This window comes from Thermobia domestica, chromosome 2 (assembly GCF_964235325.1).
Source record: "Thermobia domestica chromosome 2, izTheDome1.hap1.1, whole genome shotgun sequence".
Lineage (NCBI taxonomy): Eukaryota > Metazoa > Arthropoda > Insecta > Zygentoma > Lepismatidae > Thermobia > Thermobia domestica.
Window position 1 is genome coordinate 311088447 of NC_137455.1, and position 17814 is coordinate 311106260.

A 17814-nucleotide genomic window follows, 5' to 3' on the forward strand; every position below is an offset into this window, starting at 1 on the left:
ACGTCCTTTATCTCTCCTTTTCTCTCTAAAAACTCTATTCTAGCGTCTGCTTTTATGTGAAAAAGATTTGAGAAAAACTTATGAAAGTATTGTGTTTGACCGCTTGGCTCTGAACTGAAAGAGTCCGCTGTTCATTTTCTCTATATACATGTATATATTGATCTTTCCGTTCCCTTCTGAAACAAAAAAAGGGCTTGTAACAACCGATGTTCTTTTGATCGTCCAATCACAAAGCATACGACAGAAAACGTGCTTCTGTGCCCACACAGTGTATCTAACCAGTAAACCCCGATTAAGGGAACAGTGGATGTTTGTGTTTGATTGACTCGTTTGATCTTCCCTTGGATTTCAAACACAGGATTTCGTAATAATTTCATTCAGCATACTTATAATACAATACGTATCTCAATTAACTCATTTTTTTAAATATTATTGCGAACAAAGAGCAAGCGAATAGAATAACAAACTTCACAGGACAAATTTTCAAAGCTTTAAGTCAATTGGTTTTGAAAGTTGTACTGTATTTAAAAATGGACATTACATAAATAAGTTAAATCCAAATGGCATACATTGTATTTACGAAATTTTAACTAAGAAGAGAGGATTCTTACAGTGGTTAACATTTGCTTTATAATGGCCGTATTTTTGGATGAATGAGCCGCAGCTTTAATTTTGCCTACAAATTCAGAAATATTATATAGCCTACAGATTAAGTAAGCTGCAACCACCCACAAATTATTTGTGGTCTTAACTGCTACTGCATGAGAGTACCTGAAAATTAAAATGAAAAGAACATTATTACACATACACACATTTTAAAAGCATTTTTCCCTCTGCATGGAAAATAATAGGGATGGCCAAAATTTATTTTCCGAAAATTCCGGAATGTAGAAAAATCCGGATTTTTTCCGAAATCTGAATTTTCTACATTCCAGATTTTTTCCGTAATCGGAATTTTCTAAATTCCCGATTTTTTCCAGAAATCGGAATTTTTACAACATCCGTAATTTTACGAATTCCAGAATGTTTAGAATTTTACTTTCCGAATTCTGGAAAGTAAAAATTCCGGAATTGGCCATCCCTTGAAAATAGTCTTTGCTTTCTCTCTCACTTTCTCTCATTGTCGACTTCTCTTTCTCAGTTTTGAATTATGTTTATCATTATTTGTTTCGTTCATTGTTGAATACATTTTCTTACCATTAATTTTTCTTATTGTTGAGTTTTTATTTGCTTCACATTTTTTATGTTTTCTTATTATTGATTTTTCTTAAAGTGTTGATTTCTGTTATTTTGTTGATCATTTTTATTTTCGTAATTGCTGAAATTTTATTTTGTTGAGTACTTTTTCTTATTGTTGAATGTTTTTTTACTGTTGTTGAATACTTTTTGTTATCACTGAAATAAAATTGTTAATTATAATTTTGCATTAAAACTCATTAACCATTTTGGATACTGACATCTTAGTATTACCATAATAAAAGAATTCGTTCCCCATGGGCGTCATGTGGAGGGACCGGGGACCAGGAGAGACAATTGCTACCTAAGTTTTGTTTTTTAAAAAAAAAACATGTTCATTTAATATATTGTATACCAAACCATTAAAAAAGTGAAATTCTTATGTGAGTGGACCATCTCCCTCTCCTCTAGCAAATCCTGAAATGATGCTACTCTGATTCTCGTATAGTATCAATTATAAAAAAAAAAAATCTTTTTTGCTGATTTCCTTGAAAACTATGTATAACAGTGTACCTTCAACCATGTCATTTTCATCAGCTCCATGAGATTTATCGCATGATATTACGTCTAATCTTTGGACAATTCTTTTTCATTTCACGCTAATAAGATTTTCTACACATAGGAGTGGAGTTTCACGTGTTTCATTAGTATACATGGTGTTCCAAAAGTGTGGAAACACCCAAATAAAATAAAAACCTTTCAGAATTGGAAAAAAAATAAAAAAATAATGATAATAGAGGAGAGAGGAAATCTTTTGAGAAATGTGGCACCATCGGTCCCTATCTTGAAATGGCGGGAACTTTTTAAAATGGGAACCCTATCGTGTGATACTTCAAATAGGACCGAATCTTTTCCAGGAATCCAGTGGAGAAATGTTTTTGCTCTACGACCAACCGTTGTGAAGTTTTAACCGATTTTCTTTTGTTTCAGGTGGTGTAACACGGAATGGCACTAACAATAGATGCGCGGATAGAGATCGTATTGATCTCAGGAGAGCGCAGCACCAGACAGATCGCAGACGATTTCAACGCTCGTCACTCATAACAGGAACCTATCTTCCGTAGTGTAGTATGGAAAGTTATAATGAAATTTAAGGAAACCGGGTCGGTGGAAAACAAACCAAAATCATGCAGGCCTTGCACAGCGACGGACGAAGCTGCATCTACTGCTGTGTTGGCATCATTCGCGAGAAGTGTCACCCGCAGTACCCGTCGCCTAGCCCAAGAATATGGTGTAATCAAGTACGCCCATCCTGCAAATCGTATATGTGCATAAGTGGCACCCATACAAGATACTGCTCCAACATCTAATCGAGGATGATCCAAAATTCTGTGAGTGGACCGCGGAACAAGTCAGAGAAAATCCTCGATTCGCATATGACGTACTTTTCTCGGACGGACGAGGATAGGCCAGTGAGGACCTGTGGATTGGCTCCCGCATTCCCCAGACCTCACTCCATTGGATTTGTGTGTGTGTGTGTGTGTGAGGCTACGTAAAGTCCGTTGTGTATGCTACCAAGTTCAGGGACATTAACCACCTTCAACGCAGGATTATTGACACGTGTGCATTTCTGAGGACATACTGAGGAGGGTAATTGTAGCAGTGGTTACATTTAACGAGTGCTCAGGAGGGAGGGCACATTAAATAATTGCTATTGGTCACTGGCCCACACATATTCTCGCAGTGTTATCTCCAGGTAAGTGCAGAAAATCGGTTAAAACTTTGCAATGGTTGGTCGTAGTGCCAAAAACACTTCATCACTGGATACCTGGGAAAATGTCAGTCCCATTTGATATATCACACGATAGGGTTCCTATTTAAAAAAAAAAAAGTTCCAGGCATTTCAAGATGGCGGCCAATGTTGCCATATGTCTCAAAAGATTTTTCCACTTGTGTATTATCATCACTTTTTCTTTTTCTCAATTCTGAACGATTTGGATTTTATTTGGGTGTTTCCACTCTTGGACCACCCTGTATATATAAAGAAAGTGACTATGATACTTAATAACTCTTGAAACATCAGACTGGTCTCTAGGAAACTTCCAACATATATGCCCTTTCTGTCCAAAATGAAACATATTCTCCCAGTGCGAAGAACGGGCATTCTGTTAGTTAATTATATATATCAAACTCATGGATCAATTTCTTATCAGCTTCCACTAAACGACGCCCATGAGGTAACCTGTAAGGAAGTGTCATGAGCCAGGAGATTTGTAAGAATCGTTAATGGACAATGCGGACAGCAAAAACATTGACAACTCAAAGTTCTTTAAGAAATACATAAGCAGCTAACTGTAAAAGAGTTTACACTGTTTTTTTGAAAATAATTTCTCGCATGGAAAAATTTAGAATCGATGAATATTCTTATATATGGTTATTTTATTCCTCCCACTGGATGTTCTAGAATAAGACACCGACTTCAAGTAACACATGCGAATCCGCCCAAAACATGTAGTTGGAAACACACCATTGCTGCCTGGTAACATTAGTAAACAAATATGTCGTAGAATTAAACCAGCAATGCAGACGTTGTTGCAGATAAGCAGTACATTTAAGTGCTCAATTCTCAGCTATAGAATAACACATTCAGGGACAAATACTTGACGATAGATTTGTGCTACTCATTTATCTGAAGGTGAATCTAGTACATAATAATAATAATAATAATAATAATAATAATAATAATAATAATAATAATAATAATAATAATAATAATAATAAAGCCCGCTATATTACAATTTAAATTATAAAGCTAGACTCCCAAACCGTACATAATTAATTTTATTACTATAGGAAAGGTACCGAATATCAAATACTGTTTGAAAAAAAGGAATAAAAACTTTACCAACAGATATTTCATTGATATAGCCTCTTCTGAACATTCTGTTATCTTTGTAGCTTATAACTTGAAAGTGTAGAAGCAATAAGGAAAATTTTTTAAAAAAAGATATATATACACTTTGGTACAAAGTAGCATTTTTCTCAGTTCGGAAAAAGGTTGCCCAACATCGGATAGTAAGGGGTCTTAATTCGGACGGAAATTAAACGAGAAAGATTTAAGGAAAACCACAATTGGAGAAGACTGTCCACTATTATAGTTATATTACATAGTGTAAACATGTACAAAACGGAAAGTTGCAAGACGTAGAATTAACTAAACGTTGTTCTACAAAATAGTCTACTTTCTAAATATGAGCATGTCAATTTATCTTAACTAAACATTGTTCTAGAAAGTCGTAAACGTTTTCAACATGTAGATTTAGTTTTAACTATCAGACTGTAAAGAAAGTTCTTGCGGTTTTCAATCTTCAGTTTCAAAAAAGCATATCTCAGTTCAAACAAACCTTTATTAATCGAAATAAAAACCATGACAGTCAATACACTTTTGACAACGAGAAACAAGTATGTTAATCCCGGTAGCATAGAATGCTGGAGTTCTGGACGCGACAAAGTCGTTGAAGGTCGCTTCGGTATCGTCTCAGCTTTGAAACATTTCTCGCGGAGGACGTTGTCCAGATGCTTGAAAAAGTGGTAGTCGGTGGGCGAGGGGTCCGGCGAGTATGGTGGATGAGACAGAGTTTCGTAGCCCAATGTATTCAACTTTTGCAGCGTCTGTTGTGCAACATGCGGAAGACCGTTGTCGTGGAGCATGATTGGTCCCTTTCTGTTGACTAATGCCGGGCACATACGTCGAAGCTTCTGGTGCATTTCGTCGATTTGTTGGCAGTACTTCTCTGCTGTAATTGTTTCGTTCGGATTCAGGAATCTGTGATGGATGAGACCGACCGGCTACAGATCATCAAATAGTCACCATGATCTTTTGTGGGTGGAGTTTCGGCTTCGGGAACTGATGAGGAGCTTCGCCGACGTCCAACCACTGCGCCGAATGTCGCCAATTGTCGTAAAGGATCCAATTCTCATCACACGTCACAATCCTGTCGAGAAACGGGTAATTCTCGTTCAGCAGAAGAAGAGAAGACGACAACTCCAGACGACGATTTCGATGATTTTCGGTCAATTCGTGCGGCACTTTTTTTTTTTTTTTTTTTTTTTTTTTTTTACTTCCCAATCTCTTGCAGGTGGTTGAAAATTGTAAAATTGTCATAGGTGTTACATCCAAGTCTTCAGCAAGCTCTGGAACACTTGTGCGTGGATTGGCTTCGACTAAGGCTCTCAGTTGGTCGTTGTCAACAGAGTAAGGCCGACCACTGCGCTCGTCATCTTTCAGGCTCTCGTTCCCGCTGCGGAATTTCTTGAACTATTAGTGTACCATACTGTTACGGGATATAAAATCAGGACAAGCTAGGACATCTTTATTTCATGTGATAATTCAACCAGCCATCAATGGAAGCCAAGCAGCCTTCAAGAGTTCACTGCCTGATGTTATTAACACCAATATTCTGTTCTACGTCGCTAGCTGACTTTACATTCAAAGCTATTGCTTTGCTGTTATTGAGGAAGTCTTTGTACTTGTAATTTTTAATAAACACTGGTAGCAACTTCCTATTACCTTTTGCCTACCACACAGTCTCACACGCGACGCTTTTAATTTGCTTTGTTAGATCAATTGCTTCTCTCAATTGGTTCGACCTCATTGGCCCATCATAGTCAGGCTACTGTAAGACATTGTCCGTTTCGTTCGTTTACCCACGACACGATGTTACAACAAGTAAGTAATAAATACAGATGTAAATACTTTGACTCAGGTGAGTCTCTTTTTAGTTCCTTTACCTGACAACGTTAGCAATCTTAGGAGCAAGTTTGAGAACTTTGTGTTGAGTCGACGACATGTAGAAACATGGACTTGGCCAATGTCAGTTTTGGGTAATTGACCACGCTCAGGAAACTCTGTGGTGTCACCATCATCTCATTCTGACGTCAGAGGGACAGTCAGGTCAAAAGCAATTGAGAGAGCACGATCTGGGCTTTTGAATCTCAACCACGACGCGAGACACATCGGAGTCTCTCTGCTTTGGGGTCCGGCATTCAATGCCATGGTTGATTGTCGGACAAGTATTCAACATGGTCTTCATCAAGACAACTCAACCTGCAAGTCACTGGAACTTCGAGGACAGCGCCTAAACATCACCTATGAGTAAGAGGGAGAAGATTGGAACTACTTCGGATTAGGGTGAGACTGTTCAAAATTAGTTGCTATTCCTTTGTTTGCCTTCTATTCCTTAACGCCCTTATTGCTACCAATTTTCAATGAAAATACATTGGTTATTTTAAAACTATTTTAACACTAAATTCATATTCATTACCTTGTCTAATTTTGCTCGTGGTTCTAGTCGCCTAAGACTAGTGGTGGAGTCGCCCCCATTTAGTATTGCTTTATTGCTATAAATTTGGTATTGTTATCCCGCACCTCTTAGGTGCCTCTCGTTTCTATCCCGACAGTTAAGTGGTGTCGGAACAATACGTTCGTTAGTAGTTCCTGGGCCAAACGCATCGTTAATATCACGAGCTGTCTGGACAGCTTTTCGGCCTAGCTTGAACTGGAACAAGAAAATCGTGCGAATTTGCCTCTTGTCCATGCTACCTTTGAAGTTCTGAAAAAGTATTTTAAAACAAAACCAATACAACGAATAGGTAGAGCGAGTTGAAAATACATCTTTGAAAACAGAAGTAACAAAAACCGCAAGAACTTTCTTTACAAGACAACTTTCTAAATATGTAGATTATCTAGTAGTTAAACGTTGTCCAACAAAAGAGGCTACTTTCTAATAATATAGATTTATTTGTAACTAAACTTTGTTCTACTCATCTGTAGTAGGATGTACAAAGAAGTTAAATTACTGACAAAAATCACAAATAAAGGATTTCCACGTTTTTGGATCAGTGGAATACACATAGCTCGTGTGCCCATTTAAGACAATGGATACATTGTATCCATCGTTCACCACATTTGTCAAGTTTATACGGCTGTGAACAAAACACACATTCGTCATCTGTACTATCTTCCGTATCGGTTAAGAGAAGAGAACTTAATGAACCGTCTGAAGATGTTTCATCTATAATTCTTTTTCTTTTTTCTTTTTCTTGCTTTTTATTTTTATTTCGTTTTTTTTTCTTTTTTTAAGAACGCTTGCTCATAGGATCTGCGTTGCAGCAACAGCCTGGAGCATATCCTAAATGTCCCACTTCTTCTATCTAGGATTTCTGTCATCTGTAATAATCGAAGAATGACATCAGTAATACTGTTCCCTCATATCTGATATCCGATATTTGGAAGCTCTGTACTATACAACGCAGGTCGTGTGGTAACTTTCAATTATAAACATCACGTAAACAAAGGAACTACCAAAACAACATGTAATTTAAAACTACTCTTCTTAGTCTATATTATAATTATAGTATGAATATGATTAGGTTACCTTGATGGGCGACATAATGCAATAAACTGCAGTGTTAGAAATATTTCACAAGATCAAAATCACAAAACATTTCACCACACAAATAAACATGTTGCGAGAGATATAGTAACTTACGCATCTAATGGCCCACCGATAGGTGTGCAGTAACGATAACGGCAGCTAGGCTCCAGCACATTACATGGAATATTTCTCAGTATCCAATATTGGGAAACTATTCGATATTCGGTATCTTGACCCTACTGATAATTTTGTAACTCCAGGGTCACTAATTTCCATTTTATAGCATAACTACATGTATATGACAAACACCGTGTGCGTGGGTTTTCTCGGGGTTCTCCCGTTTCCTCCCACTTTCTTCATTCCACCATTTCATTCATTACTCATTATCACCGTCTCCTTTAGCCTCACCGGCATAACCGTGGGACGTAAAACTCAAAATTTCATTTCATTTTACATGTATATGAGACATAATTTTATGAAGAAAAAAATACATTTCCAAAAATATCATTATCATCATGACAAACACAATAAAAAATACTTTTAGTTATGACACATTTCATTCAAAAAAAGTTCAGGGTTGTACTTATTAGGATAGAAAAAAGTAACAAACGTTTGCTCCTTTTAAAAGTATCAAATCAACATTTGGCAGAAATTTTGAAACCTCCTATCCCCCATACGCCTTTAATCAAATAGATATTATTAAAAAGAACAGCTTGAGGTGAGTACTAACTACATTGTAAAAGTCATTTCAGACCTATATATTCAACACTATCTTACTCATTTAGTACATTTTATTTTTGACCCTTTCCTTATTGATTGCACACTAATATAATTGACTTTAGATTATTTTTATATGGGGTGTCCCTCCACTTGGATGTCTTACCTCCACAATATACAGCAATAGCTGAAATGCTCGATCTTCGCACGGGAAAAATAGGTTTATGGAAAATGTTTGAATCTCCTTCCCGCTTAGAATACGTGTTACAGTGAAAGTTTAATGATACATATTTAGAAGATACTCTATTTTTGGCATATATTTTGAAAAATTCTACCCCCACATAATGTGTCCTTTAATCATATTTACATTATTAAAAAGCCCAGCTTAAAGTAGGTAGTAACTATATTTCAAAAGTCATTTCAAATGGGTCAGCCATTCTCTCGACTCTCAAAACTATGAATTCGATAAATCTCAGTCAATTTTGACATTTTTTTAAAAAAAACCTTCTTCTCTCTCCTTCTCTGTCGATGAGACTGAACTTTGAATTAAACAACATTGGAAGCATCACTTTTAATATCAGCGATCCTGAAAGCTATGAATTGTAATAGTTAACATCGGTCATTTTGGATTATCTTTACATGCCATTTCTTCCAACTCCCACTTTATCTTTTCCAGATTGTAAATCATATGCCTAGCAATAGTGTTGTCAACGGCTCGGCTCACGGCTCAGTCACCACCGAGCCGAGCCGAGCCATCGGCTCACGCCAACCGAGCCGGCTGGAGTTGATGGCTCACTTGATCTGAGCCGAAGCGAGCTGATGGCTCATCGCAACTGAGCCGGCTTGAGTCGATGGCTCACCTGAGCTGAGCCGAACCGAGACGACGAATCAACTGAGACGAGCCGTACCGAGCCGATGGCTCACGTGAACCAAACCGAATCGAGCCGATGCCTCACCTGAGCCGAGCCGAACCGAGCCGGCTCGAGCCGATGACTCAGGTGAACCGAGCCGAGCCGAGCCGAGCAGGTTGGGCGCAACATCGTCCTGATTAACAACAAAGAAAAGCTACAAGTGCGCTGAGAAATATTTTTCCAGTATTGATTAATAGATGGAAGTAATAAAACAAAGCAAGTCTTTAGATAAACACAAAGGATGCCTTTTTAAAAAAAAAAGTACATAGATGCTCTTACACGACCTTAACAATAATAGTTGTAGGCGTACTCAAACTTTCACAAATTTGTACTATTACTTCATTAGTTTTTTGAATGATATTTACAATCGAGCCGGCTAGAGCCGATGGCTCACCTAAGTCGAGCCGAACCGAGCCGATAGCTCACCTGATCCGAGCCAAACCGGGTCGAGCCGATGGCTCACACAAACCAAGCCAAACCAAGCCAATGGCTCACCTGAGCCAAGTCGATGGCTCATCGCAACCAAGCCAGCTCGAACCGATGGCTCAGTTGAACCGAGCCGAGCCGATTGATATCACTACCTACCAACATTGGTTGCAAATGCTCCGTAAGTTCCACAGTTATCCGCTAGAATATACATGCATACACTTAGGGGATGACATGCCCGTTCTTGCTTAAACTCGAGCTTAAATATCATTGGGGATGTCACCTAGCAGTTCAGCGACCCTGTAAATAGATTCGATACTAATCTGGGTCATTTGAGACATTTTATTCTTTGCCCCTTCACAACTCCATTATCGTTAGAAGCTGAACTTGGGATTTAACGGTTAATATGTGACTATTGATCTCAGCGACTCCGAAAACTATAAATTCGACACTAGTATTTGTTTTCGATCATTTCGATGTTATCCTCTCCCACTCCATCTGGGTGTTGTAGGAGGTTTTACCTCCACTATGGGAAAGGCCATCAAAACTGTCACAAAGCAACTTAGAGACCCCCGAAAACCCAAAGATCTGACAACACTATCAGTCGTTTTCTTTTATTCTTACATGTTTACATTTTTCCCCCTCCAGAGATGCTCAGCAACCCCCTATTATCTCAAATATGGGGTTGAAGTTAAATTTTAAGGCCATCAAAACTGTCACATATGAACTTAGGGACCCCGAAAACTATGGATTTGACACTAGTATCGGTCTTTTTCGCAATTTCTCCCTCTCTGAGTTGCTTTAAGAGCCAAAAATGGACTTAAACGACATCTTAAATGTCACTATTCATCTCAGATTCAAAAAGCTATGAATTCAAAAGTAATATGTCTTCTCTTTATTGATTATTTTTATGTCACCCCTCCAACTCCTACTAGGTATCCTAGGGAAGTCTGTTTTCTAGTCAGTGGCTAAGTAATATGTGTGCCAGGTTTGGCTAAAATTGCATCAGGCTTTCCAGAGTTGTGGAACATATATACTAGATGAAATACCCGTTCTTCGCACGGGGAGAATAGGTGTATGGGAAATATTTGAATCCCCTTCCCCAGTAGGATACGTATTTCAATGAAAGCGTAATGATAATAATCCATAAGATGCTTTACATTTGATATAAATTGTGAAACACCCTATCCTCATAGAATATCAACTTTAATCGAAGTGAAATTATAAAAGTCCACAGTCACTGTTAACGGGCAGCCCTTTCCAGTACCTCGGAAACCATGGATTCGATACTAATATATGTCTTTTCGAATATTTGAACATGTCACCCGTTCCAACTTCTCATAGGGGATGCTAGATGTATCTTACCCACACTGGAGACTGAACTGGACTTAACGGCATGAGGAGTGTTGGTATTGATATCAGTGACTCCGAAAACTATTTATTTGATATTAATACAGGGTTATTCAAAAAGAAAGAACAGATTTCAAACATTTATTTCTTCCAAACTACAAAAGATAGAAACATGATTCGAACGTTACTTGATTAAGAAAAGTTTACAATTTATTGTTAGTAATTATGGTGTGCATTCAATATGAGCACCGTGTGTTACACGACAAATGTCAAAACGGTGGCTCAACGTTTCTTGCTGATGATTAGGCTCCGGATTCTTAGGTTCGAACCTATTTTATTCCTGTACAGTGAATGCAAAAAATTCGTGTTTTCTTTACATTTCAAGTTGCTATAAGTAGAACTATATTAGTTTTATAGGACCTAAAATGTCCTAATTGGGGGGTTAGAACCTAAAAAATCCTAAATTAGCTTTTAAAAACTATAACGTCCTAAATGATTCTTTATAGTTATTTTTAACTTGAAAAATACTTTCAAACGCGTAGTCAATCGTCAACGACATAATTTCATCTGTAAAGAATGTTTTCTTGAAAGCTCCTAACTGAGTGGCTACCTTCAAGGATATGCTTAGAAACAAACCACTGCTACCACAGCGTTGAAGCCGCTTCAATCACGTCTGCAAAAAAAGCACTGAAGTCACAGTTTGCTGTACAACAACTAAGTTACATTAAAGTCAATTTTTCTCATCTGCCTCAAGCCATCACTGAATTGGAGAAGTCTCTTCCACTAACAGAAGTTCTTCAAATTCTTCAAGAAGTTGGAACAAAAATTGCGGACAAGTTGAAGGCGGTTTTGAAACGCAGTCCTGAATTCACACAGATACAACTAGTGGGCCAAATTCTTCGTGAAGACAATGTCCAAGAAAATTTGCTATGGAATCCCGAGGAATTAGCCAGTATGAAATATGCGCCTCTTACATCGTGTGATGTGGAACGCAGTTTTTCTGCATTCAAGAGAATTTTGTCAGACGACAGGAGAAAGTTCAGAACAGAAAATCTTGCCAAATATTTTGTTGTTCAGTGCCATTACAGAGAGTGAAGTGACCACTTTTTGAGCTATAGAAAACATGTAATGTGCCGGAAAAACAATATTTGAACATTCGTATTTCCTCAGTGTATCGTTAAAAAAGTGAAGTGATATTTGTGGTGTTGTATAAAATTTCAAATATAAGAAAACTGACAAAAACTACTACTACTACTACTACTATAGTACGACAGGCCATACATATGTTCAACTATATTTCAGCCATCAAAAAAAGTCGAAGGTAAGAAGAGTTTTATTACTTTTATTACGCAGAAAACTGGCTAGCATAAAGCTTACTAAATTAAGGTTACCATTTAGGTATGAAATAGCTAACAAAGTGTTTAAAGTGTAGTAATATTCCGTTTTCAGTAATATAACGCTAAAAATCCTAAACGGTGTTTTTAAAAACCTATAAAATCCTAAAATGCACTTTTTAAAATCCTAATTTGAATTTTTTGGGACGTAAAAATCCGAAGCCTACTGATGATTATTCTTACGTCACTCCTGTGTACCACGACTCCTAGTAGAAGTAGGAATGTCTTAAAGAACAGCAATTTTTCTCAGATTGTAAATCATACAATTACGAAGCTTGATTGAAATTACTCCATGCGTTCCGGAGTTATGATTGAACATATACACACACATATATATAAATGTTTCAGTTTTCAGTTTAACGTCCCATGACTATGCCCTTTAGGCTAAGGGAGACGAGTGATTAAGGTAAGTGAATGAGAGTAGATGAATTGGTGGAATGAGAATGTGATGCAAGAAAACGAGGGTGCCTCGAGAAAACTCACGAATACGAGGTTGCTCACCGCAAATTTAATTGGCCGGAAATCGAACCACAGATCCCTAGCAAGATATATATATAACATAGATGTTTGAACAACGCCTTTGCCGCTGCCCCGTAATAAAATAAGGAACAAAGTAGAATAAATCACGACATGAAACTCATTAGGTGTGTTCCCTTGTAAATTCCCCAGCCAGCCGACATGCCCATACTTACCTAATCTTGGGCTTAAATGATATCAGGATTGACACCCAACAACTAAGCGATCGTGAAAACACAGTAATCGACGGTTGGATTCGGTACTAATATCGGTCATCTTAGATGCTTTGTTTTTCAGCCCTTGTCACCCACCATATCGATGGGAACTGAATTTGGAATTTTAAAAGTAACTGGATTGTGACTGTTTGTCTCAGCGACCGAGATCCCTCGTGGCTTTGTGGATGGCGTACGCGGCTCTAATGTGGGAGATCAGAGTCAAATTCCAGGAGTGATCCCATGTGATTTGAATCCCATATTCTGCTGTAGGTCCAGTCTCATATAGCATCGCAATGAATTTACACGATGGGGGCAATGAGGGCAATGGGGGCATTGAATTTACACATCTGAAGTGTAACTATTCACATTCTGACCCCAAAATCTAAGGATTTGAGACTGATGTTGGTTGTTTTTATATTTTTTTTCACATCACCATTTCACCCCCCTCCCCTTCAGGGTGCTAATAATGGCTGAATATGGACTTAAAGACTCTGAAGTGTCCCTGTCTATCTAAGCGACCTAGAAAATTATGAATTCGACACTAATATAGGTCGTTTTCGTTCATTTTTGTTACCCCTTCCACTTCCCCTAGATGTGCTAGTAGGTCTTGCTACATAATTCATGCCACAACATCCCCTTGATCAATGTACCAAATTCTATCTGTCGATAATTACACTCACTTGAAGTGTCAGAACGCCCCTTCCTGACACAGTACGCATAGTCACACAAAACATGACTTCCCGTGCTGTTGCTAGTCTGGCATAAAAGGCAGAGAAGGAATGTTCCCTTTCTATTGCACTTGTTTTTATATATTTGTTTATTGATTGATTTTTGTATAGGAATGTGATTTGGTATTTAACTTGTTAACGTATTTTTACAGGGTAAACTCAATAGCTATGACTTTCAACATTTTTCAATAGCTTGTAAAATTTTAAAACGATCCAACGCCGTATAGTCACTTCTTCACATTTTGTTAAGTCATTAAAGATTTCAAATAAATAACCTTTTAAACGTTTAGTACATGTTAATAGAATTAATTATTCAATAGTTACCAGGTTATTTAGTTCTGATGCTAATTAATACTACTTAGGTATGTATTGGAAAATCATTGGATTTTTATATGTTTCTATATAGAGGCTACATGCTTATAGCGTACTCTTTCCTCATTCCTTCTAATGAAATCGTGCTTATTAATTGAGAAGGGGTGTTTTGAAAATTCTTAAAATGAAAGTACTTCTTAACTAATAACACCTGATTATCGGCAAGATACATTTTGGCACAAACCAGACACATTTTTTAATGAGTGTGCGTTCTGACAAGAGGCGTTTCGGACCAAATCTAAAAATGCAGGACTGTTTAAAGCGAAGTGGATGCACAGATTTTTTAAACAAGATTGTACATCTATGAGGCTTAGACTGAAAGTAGTACTTAGAAGAAACTGGAACAACAATAAGAGTGAATCTTAGATCCGATGGTCTTTTGGATTCGAAGAAAAACGGTAGAAGAAACAATTGAAGTTGTGTTTCAAAAATTGCAGAACGGAAACAACTTTTGACGGGTACGATACAAAGAAAGGATTTCGTAAATAAAACTAACAGAAAAACACACGGAAGCAAGTTATCATTCATTTAATTCCCCCCAAAGCTCAGATACTGTTAATAGACGAAATAACATTGGCGCTGTGGCTAATTGGATGCAGTATCGAAATTCGATTTCAAATGAGCATGAAGGCTATGGCAGTACATTACAGAATCAGTCACTGGTTAAACACTAAACCGCGTATTAAAAATTTCTAAACCGCAATTTAATTACTACTAAATTGCCTGACAGCATTAATTTCCGCCAAGTGAGGTTCACTTGGATCTCAGCGAGTGAACGAGAGAAAGGGTAAGAGAGAGGCTGCAGTCCTGTTCCCTTCTATTCGTCACTTTCACGCTCAATAAAATATTCTCTCTTTAAGCGAAAAGAAGAAAAAAATTAAAAGTTAATTAAACATGACTAGGCTAAGTTTGCCAGTCTTTATTAACATTTTACATTTCTTCTACAATAAGCTAGGATAATTCATTGTTAAAATTCTCAAAATGAAATTGAGTACATAACCTACACAACTCTTTCCACCAGTACATGCAGCAATACTCTACGCTAATTAAATTGTAGTAGTGTTACATAGATTTTTATATCCCAATGTTTTCTCACGATCTTTCTTTCAGCTTTTGTTCTTTGGTTGTATTTTCCTTGAATTGTTATTGATTTCTTTGTGCTTTTACTTTTTGATTCTAGTTTTCAGTATTCTTGTCCATGTTTACGCAATAAATTAGGGACTTTGCTAACCTCGCATCAGCACGATAGTGTTTTCATAAGATTTTCCCCTGATGGGATTTTCAATACATGGAGGAAGAAAAAGTAGTACTGCAAGAATAGTTGTAATCCACATTGAACACGATGGAAAATATGGCATTCCGGAGGATTCACCCAGGGGCGGATCTAGAAGGTAAAAATTGGGGGGCAGCAAGAACACAGATTATGAAAGGTATACCATATTGTGTCGCAGAATGTAGTCACTGGATGCACCTCTATAATAAGAGTACAAAATGTGTGTTCACATGCAATTCACTGGGAATGTTGCAGGGGATAAAGATTGCTGTCTGTGTGTGAACAATATACGTACTTGCCTAAAACACGTTTCAATACACCGTGAGTTGTTTGAAATACAATAACATGAATCATAACATAGGCAATTACAAGTAAATATAGGCGCAAAAAGATACCAGTCTATGAAATACAGTTGATGTGGAAGGTATCGATAAGAATGTGCTGGAAGCAAAAGACATTTTATGCTATGTCAGAATCAAAACAAAAGGTCATTGGAGTTTGGAATTTTCCCGGATGTTCTTCAAGATATCCAGCTATGTAGAAGGCATGCTTAATGAAATTAATGAAATGGGAAGCACGAAATTGAAAATGAGTGAAAGCCTGGAGACGGATGAAATTGTCTCGATGCCAGATATGAAACCCATCAATGTTCAATGCGGCATCAGTGATAAATCGCACATACTGCTTGTAAGTGCGAAAGAATCCAACGTCTTGAGGTTGAATAAGTCCAGTGCATTTAGGCGGTATGAGTTGTTTGTGAAGGACATTATCTGGAACAGTAGAATGTATCAATTGCGCATCTTTGTTACAAGACCACGAATCAACCAGCAACAAAAAGAGATTTTCCGTCACAGTTGTCCAAAATACGTCTTGGAGAAATAACTTCAGATCATTCTTGCTTATATTTGCAGTTTTTCGAGCAAATGCCTTGATATTTGAAGGAGTGTCTCGCATATTCGCGGGAAATTTACCTTTAGGTTCAGCAGATATTAAAAATAATAGCGATAACAGTTTACCATCCATCGCGATAATCGGCATTATCATATAACAGTACGTAACTGCTGTCGGTGATCCAATGCTAGAATACACCCATTTGACGCCTTTAGTTGCCAGTGTTCTTCCTGAATGCAATTGCTTGTCAAATCGACTTTGATCTGTGTTAACCACTTGGCCTAAATTGAGGTTTTCTTCCACGATTATAGCCTTTGTTTCCTCGACAAACACGTCTGCAGTTCTCTGTAATTCTTGCTCACTTTTGGCAGATTTGACACGGAGTGCGTAATTTTGCGTGATACAATATTGTTACGCTTTTTAAATTTTGCCACCCAGGAAGACGATGCCTTGAAGTTAAGAGTGTCAGTTGAATCAATTCCTTTCTTTACATTCATCTCCCACATTCGAAGTGTCCGATCGTGAATTATTCCGTTCATGGCCCGCATTCGTTTAAAACGTAATAGCACCTCTTCGTTTATTTTTCTGATGGACGCTTTGTTGAGGTTGCGTTCAAAACTATGAAGGGGCTTCAAACTCCCCTGTAGAAATTTGTACCGTGAAAATACAGACGATGCTTTTCTTCTTTTACCTGATGTTTTTTCTCTCTCAATCCAGTAATTATAGGCTTTCCCTAACTGTTCCTTCGTACATTTTGTAGGTTGTTTTGATGGAGAAGTGGCGTATGACGAACTACTACTCTGCTCACAACTGCTATCTTTTGGAGAATGAGTTGACGCATTCGCTACACAAGATTCTTCACTGTCACTACTCTCACTGTCAATCTCATTCTCATCTGCTAGACACTCGTCTGTAACTCACGTTAGATATTCTTCGAGCACCGTATCGTTATTTACTAATAAGCGTCTGATGCGTTCAAAAGCATTACGATCTTCTCGACGGGGATTATCATCGGACATCCCAAACTCACGAACTAATAACGCTACCACTACTTGGGGATTCATGTTCACGAACAGGGCCCAAATACCTTCTACACTTCAAGCACTACAACACAAAACGTCAATTTATAACACTTATTTACCAGGAAGTGAACGACCTAGGTCACATTAAACTTCGCACTAGTCACTCTCTTGTCTCTATAGTTTCGTCTACTTGCTGCTAACGCATGTCAGTTATTCATATCGCTCGCGCATTCTCCCTCTGTTAGCACAGAATGTTGTCGATGGCTCTGTACTATCTGGTCCGACCTCTATCGTTTGTAACTTCTTTTTCCTACGCACAACTAGTTTGCATCTAGCCACAGAGTTTATAATGATCTACATTGAAATTGCAATTGAAATGTAATGCA

At 37.7% G+C, this 17814-nt stretch overlaps 1 protein-coding gene across 3 annotated transcripts in view; it reads right to left on the reverse strand.

Annotated features, from left to right (window-relative positions):
- The window catches only part of LOC145678617 (uncharacterized), a 75600-nt gene that overhangs the window by 26453 nt on the left and 31333 nt on the right, over positions 1-17814 (reverse strand). Inside the window, exon 4 of one of the 3 annotated variants that reach the window (XR_014130417.1) lies at positions 102-771. The exons of 1 other annotated variant lie outside the window; for it this stretch is intronic. The gene's annotated coding sequence lies outside the window, so the exon portion shown is untranslated. Of the gene's footprint in view, positions 1-101; positions 772-7026; positions 7406-17814 lie in introns of those variants that run through there. One more of the 3 variants, XR_014130416.1, reaches the window with a different exon arrangement.